The following is a 23,911-nucleotide window of genomic DNA, read 5'->3' as shown; positions in this document are numbered from 1 at the left end:
AATAATCCCACACTTATCACACCCACACCAGCTATCTAACAAACTCACACTAACAGCACAGCTCAATAAAAGAATTTACCAACTAGCTAATCATCGCAATGGTGAGTGTTTAAATAGGAGAAGGAGTCTCCATGAAAGGTGGAAGAGTGAGCTTATCCCCAAAGAAGGTAGCACAAATGACAGAACTGCCATACCAGAGGAGGAAGGGTGACACAAACTATGCCAACAACCAGGTCTAGAGACATCTATAAGGCCGACTATTGGAATGAATTCGCCCAATCTGGATCATTGCGAGTGTATAACAGATCTTTAGCGCTGACATCACTAGTAGGAAATGTAGCTAGTCAGATCGTCGCTAAAGATAGCAAGTAGCCTCATGCTGAAGCATGAAATCAGACCGTCGCGGGAAACAAATGTACTTCCGCGCCGGAAGCACGGCCGGGCTATTTACAACCACTGTTCATCGCGTATATTAAGTCCAGAGTCATGATGAGGCAGAAAACTTAGGAAAAGTGGGTCATTTGGCAACATCAGAGAGCATGCGTTTAGTATGAGCATGTTTCATTGGCACACATGACACAGCAGAAAGACTGGGGTGAAAGCAGTGACAAATTACTGTGTAACACAAGGTATCGTACGCGTCAAACGGAGATCATATAACCAAGTTACAACCTCGAGAATTTGGTTGCCCAACTAATCCCAATGGGGCCCATAAACTCTTGGCATTCCATCTCCTGGGGTAAGGGTTTTCCCTTGGTTTTCAATAATAAAAAATCCCTTGAGACTCATTGCAATGCAATTCAAAGGCATGTAGGCACCACATCTCTTCTCATAAATAAGTTACCATCGCCCAAGCTAGTTTATCTCCATTATGTATGTAAGCATATTTTAGTTCTTTGATATTAATGAAATAAAGTTTTATTTCTGTTGTATCTCAGTGTTTATGTTTGTACCTATATTTTGTTATGTTCCTATATAAGTTCGGATCAAATAAAACCCTAAAAGATACAGTAGTAATCGACGGGGCTATATCGTCCAGAGGAGGTGCATGAGAGGCTAAATTATCCACATCTCCTTCATCCAAATGAGGAAATCCTTTTAGGAGGTGATGGGGGTGGAAACCCTAAGGGAAAATTCTTGGTGATATGAACTTAGATAGGAACACAAAAAAATATAGATATAACCATAAATACCTAGATGCAGCATAAATAACACTTCATTTCATTAATATCAAAGAACTAAAATATGCTTACAAAAATAATGAAAATAAACAAGCTCAATTGATGGTAGCTTATCTTTGAGACTACATGCATCTGAACTATGTTACAATGAGGCTCAAGGGCCTTTTGATTGTTGAACAACAAGTGAAAAAACTAAAAACCCAAAACCCTAACCCCAAGAGATGGAACGCCAAGAGTTTGTGGGCCCCGATGGGGTTAGTTGGGCATCCAACTTCCAGGGGTCGTAACGTGGTCATGTTTTCTTTGTTTGGAACATACGATAACTCGTTGGAAATATCTCTCTGATTACTATAGGATTTAACGCATGCCCTTATCGATGGCTACGGGCTTGCTATGGACCTCAAAAAATCACCGCTTAAGGGGTCAAAAATGCTCTAGAAGTTTAGGACCTGAAAAACTGCTAAAAATAGTAAATGTTGTTATAAACAAGGAAACTAATGAAACTAACTACAGATCTAGGTGGAATAGGTAGGATGCCACCAATATCCACCTAGATCAATCCTACCTCCTTATTGAGGAAATTTATGTTGAACCTAGTCCCTGATGAACCACTTTCCCTAGTGAAGGAGTTGGCTTGCTTTGACAACTCGATATAGTTGGATGCTTTGTTGGCAAGTGTTCTTGATATGTGTTTCCATGATCCAATCCATTATGGCATGTTCCATGTAGTATTGGTTTAACTCTATTGGTGTGAGTTGTTTTGCAATGTCAGATGTGTCCAATAATGGTGGAAAGTATGGCCAAAGGTGGTCCACATTGAACATTGGATGCAAGCCAAGGAATGGTGGAATGCTAAGCTCGAAAGAATTGTCCCCTAAAACCTTGGTGATGGTGTACAACCCATATCAGAGCAACAAAAGCTTACAGTGGGGCCTCAAATGTAGACAAACTTTGTCGCCCACCTAGAACTTGTGTGGCACCCGATGTTGATAATGGTGTTGTTTGTACTTAGCATTGACTTTGTCTAATATGTCATGGACCTGCTAGCGGATATTGTGGATGCACTCAATGGAGTTGTTAGCCCTGTCATCTTAAGACTGGACATGGACCGAAGATGCCTGAGTAGATGCAAATGGTATGGCTACATCAATGGGACATAGTAATTGGAATCCCAACCCCACCTGAAAGGGGTGGTGGACAGTTGAGCTATGGAGAGACTTGTTGTAATTGTGTTAGACATAGGAGAGGCTTTTGTCCCATGTGCATGGATGCTTCGAGTTGTACATGCATAGAATGTGTATGATCATATTGTTGACGATCTATGTTTGGCCATCAATTTGGGGGTGGACTTAGTGAACTTGGTATCTAGCATCGACCAGAGACTTGACCAAAATGTACTTAGGAACCTGTTGTCCTAATGTGAGATAATGGATTGTGGGATCCCAAAGTGTACCCACACTTGTTCAAAGAAGATCTTAGCAGTGGCTTCTATTGTGATACTCTTCTTGTAGGGTGCTAGAATGACCATCTTATAGAATTTGTCAATGACCACGAAAACGCAGTCATTTCCATGCTTGGTAAAAGGGAGAACCGACATGTAATCCATGGAGACAGATTCCCAAAGTCGAGTGGGAGTAGGCAGAGGAGTATATAAGCCATGCTTCTTGATGGTCGGGTTGGAAATGGCACAGGCAGTGCAGGATCAAATGTACTTATGAACATCATGTCAAAGGTTCAGCCAATGAAAATACTTTTGCAACATTACCATTATTTTCTCTACTCCGAAGTGTCCAGTGACCCGACTGTAGTGCACCTCACAAATCATCTTGGCACATTAGCTTGAAGGAACAGAGAGGTGTCCCAAGTGAAGTAATAGTGTATCCTAGAGGTGAAAATTTGGAACATGCTTGCCTTCCAGGAGCAACTGGTATGTGTTGTCAAGTTCTGGATTGCTCTTGTACAGATGCAGCCACCCTGAAGACTCGTGCCCACAAGTCAGCGACATGACTGGTGGTTGGTTGAGGCAGTCTGCAACATTGTTGGTGCTCCCCCTCTTGTACTTAATGTTCAAATGGAATTGTTGTAGGTATGTGGACCATTTATGATCGTGATCATTCTACAACTTCCCTTGTGTCTATATGAACTGCAGGGGTTGGTGATCTGTGTGGATGATTGTTTCCTTCCCCATAATGTAATGCTTCCATTATCAGCAGGCCTGCACAATGGAATACATGTCTTTTTCATAGGTGCGATACTTTCGAATTGTGTCGAAAAGTGTCTCACTTTGATAAGCCATTGGATGCCCCTGCTGAATAAGAACTACACTAATAGCATAGTCAGAGGCATATGTCTCAATCTCAAATGGTTGTTGTAGGTCTGGTAATGTGAGCACTAGTGTAGAGCATGTTGATTTTGAGTAGTATCGGATGTGCTCTAACCTTCAAATTTGGTGGATAGACTAAGGCACATGAGATCTCCAAGACCCAAAAATTGTTTGGAGAAATTCCACCCGGATTAGGAGTTATTAAATTAATTAATATTTTTAATGGGTTCCTAAGTCTAAACTTAGGAAAATAAAAATATCAATGTGTATTAATAAAATATGGGTGAGAAAGTTCTAAGTGGCGAAGATCAATCTAGTTCTAATCTTAGTCGTTGATTAGGGAGTTAATCCTGGTCATTGATTCATCAATAAGAAAAGTATAAGAGGAGGCTTGAGGGTCAGTTGGAGATACACCAAGTGATCAAGAGAATTCAATTTTCCGGGGCAAGGTTTGCTGAGGAAATCGAGTTAGTGATCAGAGTTGCAATGAGGGGCAATTCAGCAAGGGATTTTCATCCGAGGCTGAAGAATACATAACAGAGATGCAGCATAGTGCCGGGTTAGACAACACATGACTTAGAAGGGCTAACGTAGAGGCCAAAGAGCTGACACAGAGGACACAGAAGGTTGACGCATGTGATGCAGAAGCCGTAGAGGCTTATGCTGGGCCTCAGAGGTAGCACTGGGGGATTCCGTGGGGAAAACTGGGAGCAAGTCAGCAGATCATGAGCTGTGAGAGGGTGACGCAGCTCTTGGAGGAGTGATGCAATTCCAAAGCAATGCTTGGAGAAGCTTTCATTGTCCAGCACAAGGAACAGTCGGAGTCGATGTGGGGTTTGATCATTCGATTGTTGATTTGTTGGAATATCTATCTCTGGATAGAGGTACTACTGCCAAGGATATTCTCTGTTGGGTGAGCCATTTCTGGCACCCTAGTTTTATTCATGAATCTGCATAATAATACAAACCCTCTATATGTTGCACCGATTTTCCCGAATTGGGTTTTTCCAGGGACAATTTTCCAAAATAACGGTGTCCCTTGTGTTATTGTCTCAATTTATTTCAGTGCTTGATCTATATATCTGTGAAGGCTGCAATAGTGTTTACTTCGATGTTTATGCAATTAAATAACTTGTTAATGTAAAGAACAAGTAGCAGATTGTAAACCGTTTATTGCAGTAGGGATTTCTAATGTGTTAGAGAGAATTCGATTTTCTGGGGCAAGGTTTACTAAGGAAATCAAGTTAGTGATCAGAGTTGCAGTGAGGGGAAGTTCAATAAGGTATTTTCATCTGAGGCTAAATAATAAGACAGCGCAGGACAAAGAAGGGCTGACGCAGAGGCCGAAAAGGTGACGTAGAGGATGCAGAAGGCTGACGCAAGTGACGTAGAAGGTGTAGAGGTTGATGATGGGCCTTACAGGTAGCACTGGGGAGATTTTGTTGGGCAGACTGGGATCAGATCAGCAGATCCTACGCTGGGAGAGGGTGACGCAATTCCAAAGCAGTGCTTGGAGCAGCTTTCGTTGTCCATCATAAGGAACAGCTGGAGTCGCTGTCGAGTTTGATCATCCGGTTGCTAATTTGCCGGAATATCTATCTCCAGATAGAGGTACTACTACCAAGGATATTTGTTGGGTGAGCCGTCTCTGGTACCCTAGTTGTATTCACAAATCTACATAATAATACAAACCCTCTACATGTTGCACTGGTTTTCCCAAATTGGGTTTTTCTGGGGATGATTGTCCAAAAATAATGGTGTCCCTTGTGTTATTATCTCTATTTATTTCAGTGCATGATATGTATATCTGTGAAGGATGCAATAATGTTTACTTCGATGTTTATGTAATTAAATAACTTGTTAATGTAAATAATAAGTAGGATATTGTAATCCAGTAATTGCAGTAGGGGTTTCTGATGTGTTAGATTCAGGAATTTTCACATGGTATCAGAGTGATTGCAAATCATAGGCGACTGAAGGCACCAGCCGATAAATATGAGAATTTGTAGCAGAGAAACAATTGTCCCATGAGACAACGTCATTCCAAAGTTGAAGAGGCAAGAGGAGGAGTGACGCAGTGTAGAGAGTGTGAGACAGAGGCTCACATAGTGCCTGCATCAGCATTCTGAGCCAGGAAAGGAAGATGCAGTAGCTGGGAAGAGCCCATGTAGTAGATATGTCAGCCATAAAGGCCAGCGCAAAGGTAGAGAAGGGCAGATCAGGCTCACGTAGAGCCACGTCATATTTCTAAGCCAGGAAGGATTGACGCAGTTGGCCGGGAGGAGTAGATTCAACCCACGTGGCGATTGTGCAAAGCTTGAAGGACTCAGATTCTTCGAGAAACCGGGGCTAAGGGAGCCGTACAGATTTTGATTTGTAGAGTTGGTGGGACGTTGTTTCTGTTGATATATAATAGTGTCTAAGGAGACTGAAACAAGGTAGAGGGGAGCACTATCTCGACAGATTTCTAGCCAAGAAATCTAGATCCGGGTTGCAGCAGCAAAGGAGGATTAGTGAGGAGTGATTCGACAGTTGGCTGGAGGATTTTCGAGAGGGAAATCAGGACTCAGAGGGAGTCTAGAGAAGAGGAGCAGATATGGCAGTAAATGGATTGAAGGATCAGGATAGATTAGACCGGGCTTCCAATTTTGTCATCTTGAAGGTTAGGATCCTAGAAATACTGGATAAACATCGCATCATGGACAATGCCTTGAAAACAATAGTTGTCCGAGTTGACCTTGATGCAAATGAGAAGTATGAGGAGGCCCAGGTGAAGGTGAAATGCATGATCCTATACGGGGTCAAGGATCATGTAATACCACATATTGCTAAGAAGACAACACCAAGGGAGATGTGGGAGACCCTAACCACCTTATACCAAAGGTCTTCCATGCAAACGAAAGATGTTATTAGAGAATCAGCTGAGGTCATACCACATGTAGAAAGGGGAAGAGATAGATCCCTTCCTTCTCAGGTTGCAAGGGATTCACGACCAGCTTACTTCCGTGGTGTCTATACCGGATCCAAAGTTCATGGTCATAACTGCCCTAAATGTAGTCTCTGAGGAGTGGGAGACATTTGTCCAAAGCATTTTGGGCAAAGTGACTCTCCCTAGTTGGAAGGAGATGTGGGCACTCTTCGACAAGAAGAAATTAAGAGATTGAACAAGGCGGGGAGTAACAATAAGGGAGTTTGAATCAATAAGTAGGAGGAGGATGCAACTCTCACATTAGCAGGACAGCAGGGGGTACAGAAGAGGAAGAAGAAAGACATCTCCAAGGTCAAGTGCTTCAACTATGGGGAGTTGGGACATTATGCCTCTCAACACCCCAGGAATAAAGGCAAGGGAGAAGCTTCCAGCTCAAATACTGCTCCAGCAAAGGTAGAGAAGGATGTTGAGACTAATGATGATTGTGCCATGAGTGCTCATATGCCTCTAAAGAAGAGGTGGGGAGACTTGGAGTTGTAGTCGAGGGGACTATGGAAGGGGTCAGGATCCTTGAGGTGCCCAAACTCTTGGATCACATATAGCTATGGGAGCCCTTCACGATAGTAGCATGATGACAGGTATCGAGTGGATTAAGGTGTGATGGGGCAACAGTGGCAGAGCTAGAGTGCCGAAATATGAGGTAGCACAGTGGAGGTTGCAGTAGTGCGACAAGCACAAAGGTGTTTGTATCAACACAATGGTAGCAGAGGGAGCACAGGATAATAGTTGATGTAGCTTCAACATCACAAGGCTTCCAGACTAACCAGGTTGTCAATGATTGGGTAAATTTAATTATTTACGTCTCGGTAACTGAGTTGCAGTGCAATAGTTAACAGTGGCAATGATATGGGCAGCATGAGGTAGCATGTTGAGAGGGAGTTGCAGTACATATGTAGCAGTGGCAGTGATAGTGTCATGGGCAGCATTAAAGGAAGCAACAGTGCAGTGGATGAGTGGTAGCAGGCCAATCATCAGCACAGAGGACCGATGTAGAGGATTAGTGTGATGCATTACTAGAGCACATTCCTCGCTAAGAAGGAGTGTCGATTGTTAGTAGCATCAAATGTGCTCTAGACTTGAAATTTGGTGGAGAGGCTAAGCCACATGAGATCTCCAAGACCTAGAAATCATATGGAGAAATTCCACCCAGATTAGGAGTTATTAAAATAATTAATATTTTTAATGGGTTCCTAAGTCTAAACTTAGGAAAATAAAAATATTAATGTGTCTTAATAAAATATGGGTGAGAAAGTTCTAAGTGACGAGGATAAATATAGTTCTAATATTAGTCGTTTATTAGGGACTTAATCTCGATCATTGATTCTTCAACAGGAAAAGTATAAGAGGAGGCTTGAGGGTCAGTTGGAGATACACCAAGTGATCAAGAGAATTAGATTTTCTGGGGCAAAGTTTGTTGAGGAAATCGAGTTAGTGATCAAAGTTGCAGTGAGAGGAAGTTCAATAAGGGATTTTCATTAGAGGCTAAAGAATACATAACAGAGAGGCAGCACAATGTCTGGAGAGATAGCGCAGGACCTAGAAGGGTTGATGTAGAGGCCGAAAATCTAATGTAGAGGACCCAGAAGGCTGACATAGATGACGCGAAAGCTATAGAGGCTGACGTTGGGCCTCAAAGGTAGCGTTGGGGAGATTCTATGGGGCATATTGGGAGAAGATTAGCAGACCCTGAGTCAGGAGAGGGTGACACATCTCCTAGAGGAGTGACGCATTTCCATAGCATTACTTGGAGCAGCTTTCGCTATCCAGCATAAGGAACAGTCGGAGTCGCTATGGGGTTTGATCATCCGGTTGTTGATTTGCTAGAATTTCGGTCTACCGAGGATATTCTCTGTTGGGTGAGCCATTTCTGGCACCCTAGTTGTATTCTGTAGAAATTTTGAATAATAAACACATATTCAATAGAGATTATCCTAATCATACACTATTGCGGAATACATGCATAATACATAACCTCCTCTACGTTGATCATCAATTTAGCAGCATTAAAAACAATGAAACATTAATTGCATGCACACATTAACACAGTATGTAACCCGAGGAAAGCTTACAGTTGAAAACCCCACACTATCTATATATTAATGATTGAGAACATGTAACATTACATAGTACAATACTCCTCATAAGTATCCAGCACTATCTCCACCTGTTACAGACAATACAACTCAGATCTGATCTCCAAATCTCCCCCGCTGCTTTGCCTGCCTCCACTGCACAATCCTGCAAGAGAATGAATGAGAATGGCTTATCCAAACTCCTATTTACCTTGTGAAAATCACCCACACTATAAATCACGTGAGCACAAGCTATATTTCACTTGGTATTGGCCCACACTACGCATAGATCATTGGCATAACTCAATCCCATGCATGTGCACAATCTCATGCACAACTGATAGCAATCTCAACCTCTAACACCTGTCTCCACTGAACTGTACATGCACTGAGTTAACTGATGTATTATTCAGTTGCATTATGAGTTAATAATTAGTGAATTAATTAATAACTAATTCACACAACTCATCACTTAGTCTATTGATCAGTTAGACTAAATACAACTAGTTCAACTAAGTCAAACTGAACACAACTCCATTAACTGCTCATCCAACTCCACAGAACTCAACCACATGAGTTCTAACTGATGTCCTGCATGCAATAGCTCAACTGACTCATAAAGAAAGCATATTTCCTTCTGACAGCTGCATGTGCCACATCTGTAGCTCAAACTGAAGTGCTCCAAGAGAATAAGATAAAGTTTATAGTCCAAATATTATTATGAGACAATAATATTAGACTTTCTATTTTTGACTAGCAGTCTAAAAATAGACTCTGATCACTCCTGCTGTGATCACTCCTGCTGTGATCACTCCTGCTATCATCACCCCCGCTGTGATCACTCCTACTGTGATCACTCCTGCTATAATCCAAAAATAGACTTTGCGCCATAATTTGCCTGCGGGCCCACTTAGAGAAGGCGACTCCTTTCCATAAAGCTCCATCATCTTGTTGCATTCTTAGCAAGCATTTCTTGTTGCACACTTTTCAACACTCCCTCTCAACAAGAAAGGCTTCCTCTCAAACCCAATCCTGTAACTCTGGAATGTTCTACATGCAACACATTTGCCCACTCCACTTTGCTCCAACAACACTTGGAACAAAAACACTCCCAACTGACCACTCTATTGGGTTAGGAACATACTCTGATGCTGAAGCTCTACCTACTGCTAACAAGTTCTCCCTCTCTGACATCTGCGCTACTGCAACATCTCCATGCATCTTGCACCATTGCACACCTCTCTGTGCCACCTAGCACTGTGCAAAACACTTGTGCCTCTCGCATTGCTGCAGCCTGCATGCTATGCGCTGTCCTGGGATTCCCTGCACTGTCGCTCTCTGCCACTCCATCCACATCTGTCTCTACCCAATCAATCAGTTCCTACTACTCCACATCAGGGCTCCCGTAACAAGGTCTCATCCAAGAGGTTGGGTACCTCAAGGATCCTGTCCCTCCTCCTTGGGACGATCAATCCACATCGCCCCACCTCCTACCTGAAGGTATGGCTGCATGTGATCCCTCAGCCCACCTGGCTCGAAGTTTCCCCCTACTGGAGGTCTCTGCATGAGTAGATGTCTCTACTCGATCTCCTCTCAGCTTCCCTTGTTGTGACTGCTCCACAACCTCCTGAAGCTGTTGCACCAATCATGGTTCCTCCACGGTCGTTTGAGACTTCTTCTGGCTCTGCATGTTGAGAGGTAATATACGCTCCTCTCAACCACCAAGTCTCCATCAGTTACCTCGCTGCTCAAGGCTTTGCATGCATCTTGAACCTCAAGAGCATACAGGTTCTTGACTCGTGAACCAATCTGCTTCACCTGTCTAGTGATGATGTGTCTAAGGAAAACCTTTCCCTTACTGAAGACTACATCATAGCCTCTATCTTCCAGCATCGCGATCGACACCATGTTTCTCTTTAGTCCTGGTACATACTTGACATCGATCAAGGTAAGGTGAGCTCCATGCTCCCTCTGAAAAATAACCGTGCCTACACCTGAGACACTCTACTTCTCATCCTTACCCATCCCTATGAGCATCTGGAGATCTTTCTCCTCCAAACTACTGAACAAACTTTTGTCACCGGTCATGTGGAAAGAAGCTCCACTGTCAAGAAACCAACCACTTCCCATCATGGATGAAACCATGCATGCAAAGAGTGTGAAATCCAACTCAAACTGTGAAGCAAGTGCCTCACCTTCATATCCTTCGCTGGATCCCTTCTTGGACTTCCTCTTTGGGCAATTAGTAGCATAATGGCCCAACTCATGACAACGAAAGCATCTCACCTTCGAATTGTCAACCTTCTTCCCATCATTGGAAGAACTGGATTCAGAAAGAGAAACCTTCCCCTTCCCCTTCTTCGCCTTACACACTAAGGCACAGTTCTCCTCATCATGCATAGATGAAGAACTGTCTCTGGTGCACCGTCTAATCCCCACTTGCACAAGATCCAACCAAAGTCTCTCCCATCCTGGCAATTCCTCCCTTCCATTATCCGAGTCCTGGTAGCTACGCCAACTCTTAGGAAGGCCAAGGAGTGCTAGACTCACCATATCCTCATCCTCAATAGTTACCCCCACACTTCCTAGCTCATCCCGGCATTGGGTGAACTTCGTGAGATACTGAGGCATACTATCTCCATTCTCAGCTTTGATGTTTCTGAGTTTATCCTTGAGCGTCATTCCACCAGCTCAAAACTCAACCGCTTTTGATCTAAAATTCGTGAGAACATAATATTTCTTGTACAGAGATCGACTGTATGGGCATTCACCGGATATCTCACCTTCCAAAAGAAGGATGAATCCAGAAGCTACCTGGCCCGATTATAGACTCTGCCTGAAGAAATAAAATGTAAACACTTTCTGAATAATAGATCTGATGATCAATCCCGCTTTGATACCCTGTAGAACTTTTTCTACGAATCAACCAGCTCTGATACCATGTAGAAATTTTGAATATTAAACACATATTCAACAGAGATTATCCCGATCATACACTATTATGGAATACATGCATAATACATAACCTCCTCTACGTTGATCATCAATTTAGCAGCATTAAAAACAATGAAACATCAATCGCATGCACACATTAACACAGTATGTAACCCGGGGAAAGCTTACAGCTGAAAACCCCACACTATATATATATTAATGATTGAGAACCTGTAACATTACATAGTACAATACTCCTCACAAGTATCCAGCACTATCTCCACCTGTTACACACAATACAACTCAGATCTGATCTCCAAATCTCCCCCGCTGCTTTGCCTGCCTCCACTGCACAATCCTACAAGAGAATGAATGAGAATGGCTTATCCAAACTCCTATTTACCTTGTGAAAATCACCCACACTATAAATCGCGTGAGCACAAGCTATATTTCACTTGGTATTGGCCCACACTACGCAGAGATCATTGCCATAACTCAATCTCATGCACAACTGATAGCAATCTCAACCTCTAACACCTGTCTCCACTGAACTGTAAATGCACTGAGTTAACTGATGTATTATTCAGTTGCATTATGAGTGAATAATTAGTGAATTAATTAATAACTAATTCACACAACTCATCACTTAGTCTATTGATCAGTTAGACTAAATACAACTAGTTCAACTAAGTCAAATTGAACACAACTCCATTAACTGCTCATCCAACTCCACAAAACTCAACCACATGAGTTCTAACTGATGTCCTGCATGCATAGCTCAACTGACTCATAAAAAAAGTGTATTTTCTTCTGACAGCTGCATGTGCCACATTTGTAGCTCAAACTGAAGTGCTCCAAGAGAATAAGATAAAGTTTATAGTCCAAATATTATTATGAGACAATAATATTAGACTTTTCTTGTTTTGACTAGCAGTCTAAAAATAGACTCTATCACTCCTGCTGTGATCACTACTGCTGTGATCACCCCTGCTGTGATCACTCCTACTATGATCACCCCTGTTGTGATCACCCCTGCTGTGATCACTCCTGCTGTAATCCAAAAATAGAATTTGCGCCATAATTTTCCTGCGAGCCCACTTAGTGAAGGCGACTCCTTTCCACTAAGCTCCATCATCTTGTTGCATTCTCAACAAGCATTTCTGGTTGCACACTTTTCAACATATTCATGAATCTGCATAATAATATAAACCCTCTATATGTTGCACTGGTTTTCCCGAATTGGGTTTTTCCGGGGACGATTTTCCAAAAATAAAGGTGTCCCTTGTGTTATTGTCTCAGTTTATTTCAGTGCATGATCTATATATATGTGAAGGTTGCAATAGTGTTTACTATGATGTTTATGCAATTAAATAACTTGTTAATGTAAAGAACAAGTTTGAGATTGTAAACCAGTAATTGTAGTAGGGGCTTCTGATGTGTTAGAGAGAATTCAATTTTCTGGGGCAAGGTTTGCTGAGGAAATCGAGTTAGTGATCAGAGTCACAATGAGGGGTAGTTCAGCAAGGTATTTTCATTCGAGGTTGAAGAATAAGATAGCGCAAGACCTAGAAAGGTTGATGCAGAGGTTGAAAAGCTAATGTAGAGGACGCAAAAGGCTGACACGGGTGACGTAGAAGCTGTAGAGGCTGACATTGGGCCTTAGAGGAAGCGTTGGGAAGATTTTGTGGTGTTGTCTAGGCAATCCTCTATGCAGACATAGATGACCCCTCTAGCCCAATGAGTGGGACTAGCAACCTACCTGACAATCTACCAGACACTTTCCTAAGTTATATTCGAAATAGGAGAAGAGGCAAATGACCTACCTCGTTCTGAGGCTATAACATCCTCCTTTGTTGAAGACCTCAAATAACTTGTGACACTAGCTCGGTCCTACTGCTCACAGTGTTTGAATGCCTACATAAGAGATCAAGACACAACAAAGCATGCAAGTACAAATAGCATAATCGAAAGTAACCTACTTAACAGATCAAGGAGCATTAAGATAAATGATGCATTAACATACACATTTATGGAAAAATGAATATAGCCTAGTAAGTTTTACAATTCCTAGGAAGGAGAAACTCAGTCTCATCATGGTGACGAGTCTTTCGCCGTAAAAAAGCTTAACGAGTCCAACAGAAGAATAACTCAGTATATTTTTCATATTTAGACAGTTTGAAAAAGAGATAAAAAAGAAGACTCCATCATGTCCCTTTTCGTAATTCATCCCTCGAACCCAAAAAGGTAGAAAACAATATTCGAGAGAACCTCTTGACCATGTCGACCAAGGTGTACGCTTTTCAAGGTGTACCTTTTTCGTAAATAGTCATTCTCAGCCTGAAAAAGGGGTAAATGTATACTGAGAGGACCTCAATTCATTTAATTTAATGAGTTCAAAAAGACAAGTACTCAATGATCTTTTCATGTTTTGAGAGTCAGAAAAGAGCTTAAAGATGACTCTAGGGGGGTTCCTTTTTTTATTTTTAACGAGTCCGAAAAAGAGATAAAATACAACTCATTGAATCAGTCAAGAATAATCATTGTATCCACCAAAAAGTACTTGTAACTGCACAAAGATAACCACACATCACTGATATTGAGGAAAATAATAAAATATTGGCAAAAATGAGTTTAAAACTTATAAATAGACTAAAGTAGAAACATTTTTACCATTTCCCTAGAGTAAGTTGGAGAGTGCATTTTTACCCCATTTTCTTCAATTTTTCTGGCGAACAGTGTGGGAGATCCAGGGCAGAGCTCTGCCTTTTCACTGTGTTTTCATGCATTTCCATCAAAATTTTTCTTGTTAGAGGGAAGGATTTTAATTTTAAAAGTGGAGGCGATCATCACGGGTTTGCTCATCAGACCCATGATGGTCGCCCCTGAGCCGAAAGGCCCTCACGATGACATAAAAACAGTCGCAATGACTGCGGGGCAGAATTTTTGGAGAAAAATCTCCCTCTTAGGGCAAAATTTCCAAGTTGTAATCCATGGAAAATCATTTTATTTGATTTTTAATGGTTGTTTTGCAGGAGATTTTGGCATCATGGTCCTTGAATGGAAGGAAAGAGGCCATGAGGCAGGAGACCACCAAGCAGCATAAGATCCAGAATGTGTGAATGCTTTGAGGAACTGTGGGCTGCTACAATTCTTCAAAACTATAGGACTAAGAGCCCAAAATGAGCTTTTGCACTACTTGATCAGTTTATGGGATATTGATCAGGATATCTTCACTATTGGAGACCAGGAACTAGAACTAGAAGAAACAAACATTTACTTCATTACTGGATTGTCTAGAAGAGGGGAAAGAGTTCAACTCTTCGGATCTCATCCTGGAGGTGAGAGCACCAGTGCCCTAATCAGGAGACATTGCCCGGGTGCCGAAATGACAATGGGTGGGAAGGTGAAGATATTGATAGTCAACAATATTCCCTTGAGAATGATTCTATACACCATATCTCGCATATCCGAGACGCGGGCTTTACACAAGACTTTGAAATCTCAATTCCAGTATGCAGTAGAATGCCTTACTCCAATAGTATTCAATTGGTGTGGTGGGTTGTTATCCAATATGAAGAGGCAACTTACCAAAGGTAAGTAAGGAAACTTGAAAAAATTTGGCTTTGGTTCGATTCTACTTACTTTCTTTCTGGAGCGTGTGCCCCTATTTTGGTATCAGTGGATGAAGGTACCAGATCCTGCTCCACAAGATCTGAGGCTGGTCAGATGGAGTGAACTCATGCCTCGAGGAGGAGGGGGCCAATAGATGCATTTCCCTCTGCAATTTTTTATTTAGTTGTGTCACCAACTGATCATTGTGGATGACTATGCCTACGCAGGCACAAATTTCAAATGGGATCCAGATCTACCTCTGCCAGTGGGCAAACAATGGACTGATGTAGGTAAAACTTGTTTTTTGGATTTTTCAAGTTTTATGAATTTTTTGTGAAAGTGTATCTGAGATTTAACTTGTGATAAATGTGTAGATGTTGGGCCAGAAAGGCCTCTTGGTATATCTCCAATAGCATGGCGAGTAGCACATCAAGTAGAAGATGCTCCCCAGACGATGTGCCATTGCGATACCAGAGGCATACAATTAGAGTGTCTGCGAGACTACATCCGTTATTAGGCCAAGTGATTAGAGCAGTCTCATCTTATTGTGAGTATCATGCAGGCAAATAGCCTTTCTAGCTGTTTTTTGCACTATTGTAGGCTTTGAAAGCCATGTGTCTCGGAACACTTTATTTTTTGAGATTTTGATGGAAAAACTCTTACAGACGTGATATATATATATATATATATATATATATATATATATATATATATATATATATATATATATATATATATATATATATATATATATATATATATATATATATATATATATATACATATACATATACAGATATACATCTATATATATGTATATATACATATGTGTGCTTTATTTTCCTTTTATGTGTTCATGTGTCATCGTGATATGATTAGTTTTACAAATTACATAAATGTCTATCAAGAACATAATTTGCTAATGCATCTATTAATGTATTCAAATTACGTGGAATGTGTTGATATGTGATAAAATCAAAATTTCTTTCCAGTAATCGAAAACGTAGATACATACGCAGAATTTGTAGATTTCTTACTGAATAATGATTATTCAATTGTAGCACAACGAGTCGTGAATCCAATTTAACAGCTAAATTTCTAATGCCAAGAGCAACCGCTTCTGACAATAGTTCAATGACTGCACTATATTCAGCAATATTATTAGTTGTCCATCCTAGGCAAATACCTTGTAAATCGACCAACTTGCCATCAAGGGCAAAGAGTGCCCAAGCTACGGAAGACAAGTTATGTGTGCTACAATAAGCACCATCAGTAAAACCAACATAATGGTTTGACGACATCTACAAACCAAGTGGAACACAAGGTAAGCAGAAAAACATGTCTACAAAGCAAACAATCACACCAAAAAATTAAAAAAGCACACTAATGAATTCACACACTAATGTACAAAAGTAATTACACGGAACTCATGCATAATACTTTTTCAGATACAACCCGTTTTGGGGTTGTGACAATGCATTTCCTTCGTAATCAACTAGCTCATATGCGCCTTTTTGTAAGACACATTTTACAATATATGCCCCATGGCACATATGTTTGAAATTTCCAACTCCCAACTTATCATTGGCTTGATCATATAGGAGGACCAAGTCGCCTTCAGCAAAAGTGTGTGGAGAAACGGTTTGATCAAAATGAGATTTAACACGTTTCTTTTGGGCTTCAATCACCATCGCAACAATACAATGGGTCCCATCTAGCCTCTCAAGGTAAAGTAACCGCTCTTCTTCAGGCGAGGTATTAGGGAGTAGTTCAATAGCTAATTTCAATGAAGGGATTTCACACTCAATCGGGTTTGTCACCTCTAAACCATAAACCAACTAGAACAAAGTAAATCCAATGGTTGTCTTAGCCGAAGTCTGGTAACCCCAAAGAGTCAAGAATATAATAAGGTGTTAATCCCTTTTGTGCTTCCCAATGGTTCGTTGAAGCATAGTAATCAAAACTTTGTTAATTGCTTCAACTTGGCCATTAGCCTATGGATAGTAAGGAGTTGAGCTATCATGGCGAAGACCCAACTGAGCAGTCAGCTCTGCCATCATGTACTGATGAAAATGTGATCCATGGTCAGTGACAATGGCTTGAGGGATGCCAAAACGGGCTATGACATGGTTGAAGAGGAACTGAGCAGCAATGATACTATCAACATTATATGTGGGCATCACCTCGACCCATTTAGTGAAGTAGTCGACGACGACAATGATATAACCATTCCCCCCGGCTGAGTGAGGTTTACATGTCATGAAATCTATGCCCCATTTAGCAAAGTGGCCGATGGTAATGACTGATTGTAAGGGCGTTGGTGGGGCTCGCTGCTTGCGGTTAAAATTTTGACATTCAAGACACTTATGAATGGTCAAAATACAATCCTTAAAAATGGAAGGCTAGAAATAACTGGCGTGGAGGATTTTCTGAGCAGTGGCATAACCTGACATGTGACAACCACATGCCCCAAAGTGGTAGTGATTCAATACTCATTCATCCTCTTCAATTGTTCGACATCTGCAAAGAATAGAGTCACTTCGTATAATGTATCACCAAGAATCTGATAAGGTTGAGACTAATTCCGAATGCGGCATCGGTCAATGCGAGACAACTCAGATTAGAAGGTTTAGGTCTGAATATAAATGATGATATCCCCATACCACGGGTTGATAGTGCTAATGAGAAATAAAGTTTCATTAGGAATCTACTCAGAAAAAATCGATGGAATTTCTTGCTAAAGGAAAGGCGCAAATCAATTCGGTAAAAACAAGTGATTTCTTTGATTTGGTGGCAGTAAACTCCAAATCAAACTCTTGCAAGATAACAATCCATTTAGATTATTTCCCCCAAGCAATTGACGAGTCAAAATGTCAGTCATGGGGTTGCAGTCAGAAATCACCGTGGTCTTCCATAGAAGATTATAATGACGAAATCTTTGAACAACATGGACTGCTGCCAAGGCAAGTTTCTCGACATGAGAATATCCAGTTTCAATGTCAATGAGATTTCTGCTTAAATAATAAACCACGTGTTCATTACCATCGTCATCATCCTGAGCTAATACCATAACAATGGTACTGTCGGTTGCGTCCAAGTAGAGGAAATAGTCACGGCGATAGTCAAGGGGATGCAGTAAAGGAGCACTGATGAGTGTGTTCTTTAGGGCATCGAAGGATTGTTAGGAAATATCATCCCAAATAATGGGATCCCTTTTTTTATCAAGCAAGTAAATCCCTTGACGAGTTCAGCTTAGTTAGGGACAAAACAACGAAGAAAATTAGCCTTTCCTTGCAAACTTTGCAATTGATGCAGTGGGGTAGGAGGGGGCAAGTTTACAATAGCCTCAACTTTCATAGGATCTATTCAAATGCCTTCGCAGGACACAAAAAAAACCTAAGAGACGACTAGATTCCACGTAGAAGACACACTTATGCGGATTAAGATGAATATTATATTGTCAACAATGAAAAAAGGTGGCCTGAAGGTGGTTCGGATGGTCACGACGCTTAACAGAATGAGCTGGTAAGTCGTCTAGATAAGGTTGAACAATGTGTTGAATATCATGAAAAGCATATTACATTGCCCTATGAAAAGTAGCTCTAGTGTTTTTCAAGTCAAAAGGGAGCTTATTATAGGCAAAAGTTCCCCATGGACAAATGAAGGTCATCTTGTGTTGATCAGCAGGTAAGATGTTGATTTGGTTGTAACCAGAAAAACCATCCATAAAAGAGAAAATTTCACTCCCAACACACTCATTGATGATTTGATCAATAAACGGAGTGGGATAGTTATCTTTCGGGCATGCGCGATTGATTTCACGGTAATCAACAAAAAATTGGATCATGCCTTGTTAGAAACCCAATCTTTCAATGGGATAGGATAAATGAAACCATCTTTCAAAATCTTTTCAACTTTTACCTTAATAGCAGCATCCTTCCTAGGATGCATGGGTCGAAGTCATTGACGAATCGACTTCGCATCAGGATACATGGGTATTTCATGCACCAAAATAGTTGGATCAATACCAGGAATTTCCTCACATGAAAAAGCAAAGACATCGTGAAAATCTTTGAAAAGATCGGTGTAAACCCTGATCTCATCGGGAGAATAGGTAATCCCAATATGAACATTCTCAACAATCCCAGGTTTAATGGAATTGTTGAGAGGCATGGTTGCAGTAATATTTCCCATATTACCTTCAGACAAGAATTCGTGCACCAAAACAGGTGTTTGAAGTGGATGTGTAGGGTTATGAGAAACGAAAGCTTCAAGACACGATGGAATCTCACTTAGATTTGGAAGAAACAAAGAATGATGATGAATATCGTTCCAAGGAGTTTCATCAAGAGACATAACCTCAACAATACTCTCATAGGTGGGGAATGTCTCATTCAAAGGATCCACAAGAACCAAGACAAGGAGATTGCGCATAAGTATCCAGGTTCATACTGAAAACAAAATGACTTTCTGAAGCAACTGCTAAAGCCAAGACAATTTCGTGATAAGCTTGTTCCAATGGACTTAGCGGCATGGAATCACCAAATGAATCAATCTGATGCGGAGAAGGAATAATCCAAGGATCTGTAGAGACAGAGATCATATTGATCAAAGCGACATTCAGAGGTGGGAGAGAGAAAGTTCCCATTAAAAAAGAATCTTTAAAAAGACCTGCCCCCACGCTCTCATATGGAATCTCGGTATTTCCCACATATGGAAGGATGTCATTCGAGGCACCAGAAGAGAAAAAAGACAATTGGTCGACGGTGACAATTTTTCCTTCATGAGGAAAACGGAGCACCCGAAAAAAAGAGGAAACCACATAAAACATGGCATGGGTCCAACTTCACCAGAGAAGAAGGTTGTAATTGAGATTTGCGTCTACAAATTCCACTTCTAGCTCAACAACCTTTCCTTCCAAAGTGATAGACAAATTTGTGAGAATACCATATGGACGGGAGCCTCTGCCATCAAAGGCCTCCAAGGTGTTCGAGGACTGGTTAAGGGGTGGAGAGCCAATGGATTTCCAATATGAAATGGACATGATGTAGGTGGAAGCACCTTCATCAATGACAATCCAATGGATCATCTTTCCTTTTATAATAACTTGAATAAGAAAAGAAATTTGATGAGGAAGATGAGGAACATGGTTTTCAAGATCAAAAGTAATCAAACTAGAATCAACAGGATCAATAGCTCCTATATCAGACACCTATGATTTTCACTGCATTGGAAATGTTTGGAGAACCTCCAAGGCATACATTGCCGAAGGTGCTTGAGCTTGATATTCGACTATATTGTAATTTTGTACAACTCTAACGTTCAGATTATAGGATGATTTCCAAAGCACACATTTGGGAGGTGGTCGGAGAATGAATTCATTAGTAGGTCGCTCAGTATGGAGCAGACCAGAACTAGGTGGAGTAGAAGTATAAGGTATATCAATGGATTCTTTCTCCACCATCTACTTTTGAGGGGTTTCATAATCTTTCGATCGAGTAGCGACAAAGATAGGCAATGAACCCTACATCATGAAAACTTGAGAACCAGAGGAGGCAGAGCATTGTGATTGATCTACCAATGGAGTCTGCTGAGATGGAAATGGCTCTTTCAAAATATCTGGAGTCCCTTTCAATAAATAAATAACTTCAGCACGTCGAGGACAATCCTTGGTATAATGGTCTTCCTCACAAATGAAGCCAGGATATTTTGGCTTTCATTTGGAGGTATCATCAGTAGATGACTTGGGAGGATCCTGTTTCAGGGTATCGGATTTTGCTTTACCTTTACCCTTTTTCTTACCTTTCGAGGCTTTATCTACCACAGTAGACTGGACGGCGTGGAACTCAAAGGTTTGACCAGGATTTGATTGATTTTTTGAAGGATGATTAGAACCAGTATCTGAAGCATATTTTTGCTTTGAATAAGCTTTGGTGGAAGTCTGAGACACTAATCCAATTATACCATGACCAGGTGGTACATCAAGAGACTTTAAAGATGCCAGACCCGAAGATGATCTTGGAGCATCAGGCAACATTTCATATAGTGTGCCAGATTGGGAATAGACTAAGTCTAAATACTAGGCACAGGCATTACCTTGATCCTCGGTATACATCCACCCATTGCTATAGCTGTAGCGATTTTGTTTACGAATGATTTGGTGAACCATTCAATTAATAATTCATCAGGAATTTCGAATTTGATGAGACGACACCAATGTCTCCATTCATGGATACGATCATAAATATGGGTCGCAGTATCTTGCTTCAAAGATGTGAGCAAATGAGTACCAGTTTCATAATGAACCGACAATTGGAAGTGGGTGAGGAAGGCCATAGCGAAAGAATTAAAGTCGGCATAGGTACCTTGAGGAAACTCAGTATACCATTTTGCAGCAGCATCTGTTAAGGTTCGCTGAAAGAGGTGGAGACGAATAGATCATCAACATAAGAATTAGAAGAACACCATAAGTGATATGTCATCACATGGGCTTGAGGGTCCTCTTTAGATTTTCCTTCAAACTTAGGGAAATCGCTCGGAATTTTAGTAGGAACTGGAGGCCAATAAGGCGAATGAAAAATAGGATCATTAGTAAGCCTCGAGACATCAGGAAGTTCCAATGTAGCTAAGAATGGAAATTGTGGATTAGAGGGCATGTAAGGCCTTTGTGGATGCCCAACTTGTGGGTTCCAGCCTTGTTGGTAAGGATTATGCCCCCATAGCGGAGGATTTTGACCATAGGGGACTTGATTCTGCCCCCACTAGGGGGTACCCTAACCATAAGGTGGATTCTGTCCAGGGTAAGGTTGATATTGACCTACCACATGTCGTTGATAAGCATTATACCTGGCATATGGACTGTAAGGTTGTTGCATCTGTTGACCCTAGATGTGAAGTGATTAGCCCTATTGATGCAGGTGTTGACCTTGTGTTTGTAAGGTTTGACCTTGTTGGTATACAAGTTGAGCTTGCTATTGCAAGGTTTGACCTTGCTGCTACAAAGGTTCGCCTTGCAAATACAAGGGTTGAGTGGGTTGTTGAAAAAACTGCTCTTGTTGTTGAAAGGTTGTTGATACTGCTGCAAAGGTTGCCCCTGTTGTTGCAAGGGTTGTCCTTGCTACTGTAACGATTGTCCTTGTTGCTGTAACAACTTTTGGACAGTTTCTTGAGGGATACCCTATGGGTATTGGTAAGTTTCTAATGGAATTTGACCATATGCCCCAGGAATAGCATATTGACCAGGTTTCACATGAGGTCCGGCTTGTGGAATATAGGGTGGATTTACAATGCTTGTGAACCATATGGGACATAAGCTTGTTGGAGTGGTATCTGGGCCATGTAAGGTTGTCGATACTGCATATTACCCAACCTGGATTGACCAATGGGGTTGGGAATACCACCAGGATAAGGTTGATTGACTACAACCATGTGAGGTTGTGATCCACTCACATGGGTTCCACCTGACACAAGAGGAATGTTAGGATTTTTCGCCCCAGGTTGTGAATAAGGCAGTGGTACATTTTTTCCACTTGATGGAGGGACTAAGGAACTTATGGATGCATGAATCGAAAGAGTCGGTTAGACCTGAATGGAAGGTTGAAACGACAGTAAAGGTTGCGATGGAATCATTGGTTGAATGGGAACTAACGTGACAACAGTTTGCACAAGAATTTGAGAGGTCACATTCGGGATAAACAGACCAAAAGTAGGCATGGAATTTGACGACCAAATAAGATTTTGGTACAAATATGAAGCACTGGGAGTTCCTGAAACTAATTGAGCTAAGGTTGTATAACCATATGGAAGCATTGGCCCACTAGTTTCAGGAAGTGTGCGAGAGGGGACTCTTCTTGTAAAAGGAAAGCCTTCTGGAGGAAAGTCATACTCTTGCTCTTCATCAACATGAGGAGTGTGAGTAGAGGAAACTTCTGGAGGACCTTTAGGAGAGGTTGGAATCTCACCTTCTGAATCCATGGGTGGAAACAGCTGGTGAGGAGGAACCTGAGATGTATGAGGAGATAACTCTGAAGAAACACTAGGTTGATCGTAAGGGCTGTAGGGACGCTGAGGAGATATCACAGCAGGATCAAATAATGGATTTAGAGGATATAAGACAAAACTTTGTGGACTCTCAAGGGTTTCTAGATCAGACTCTTGAGGAGACAAAGAATCTGAAGGTGGTGGATGAAAAGCAAGGGGTTGGATGCCTGGGACAATCCCAAGTTCAATGCCTTGAGCTTCAAGTGACTGAGGAAGTTCCGAATGAACTCCTTGTGAAGACCCTTCAGTATCAAACAACGAAGGGGAAATTTGGGGTGAACTCAATGGTTCAGCCACGATGGCTTTCTCTCAAGAGTAGAAGAAGAAGAGGGGATTCATTGAGGGCTAATTAAAATTAAAATTTACCAGGAATTACTCAATATTGGGCTAAGAAGCGACTGCATGGGTTCAACATGTTATCATTGGAAGTTAATTTTATTGACATGAAACAACAAATAAATCAAAATGGGTAATAACTAGGAAAGAGGGTTTACCAAGTATCCGTGAACCGCAATATACACCCCAGCCAAAACCAAGGACTTAACGTACGGCGGCCAATCTCCCCGAATGTTGTGTTCGGTGTATCACGTTTACAAGGCAGCTGACTAGGTTACCTGTGGCTAAAGGACAACAACCTAATGGGGTCTCACAATCTATACGCAATGGTATGGGGAGCACAAATCTGTGTTAGTATTGTCTAATGCATAACCATTCAATGAGAGCGTCCCTATATACTTATCATACTGAAGTGCCTCTAATA

This window comes from Pinus tabuliformis, chromosome 4_1 (assembly GCF_031772625.1).
Source record: "Pinus tabuliformis cultivar Carrire ecotype Pingquan chromosome 4_1, CPIR1, whole genome shotgun sequence".
NCBI classification, from domain to species: Eukaryota; Viridiplantae; Streptophyta; class Pinopsida; order Pinales; family Pinaceae; genus Pinus; species Pinus tabuliformis.
Note: the sequence above shows the minus strand (reverse complement) of the source record.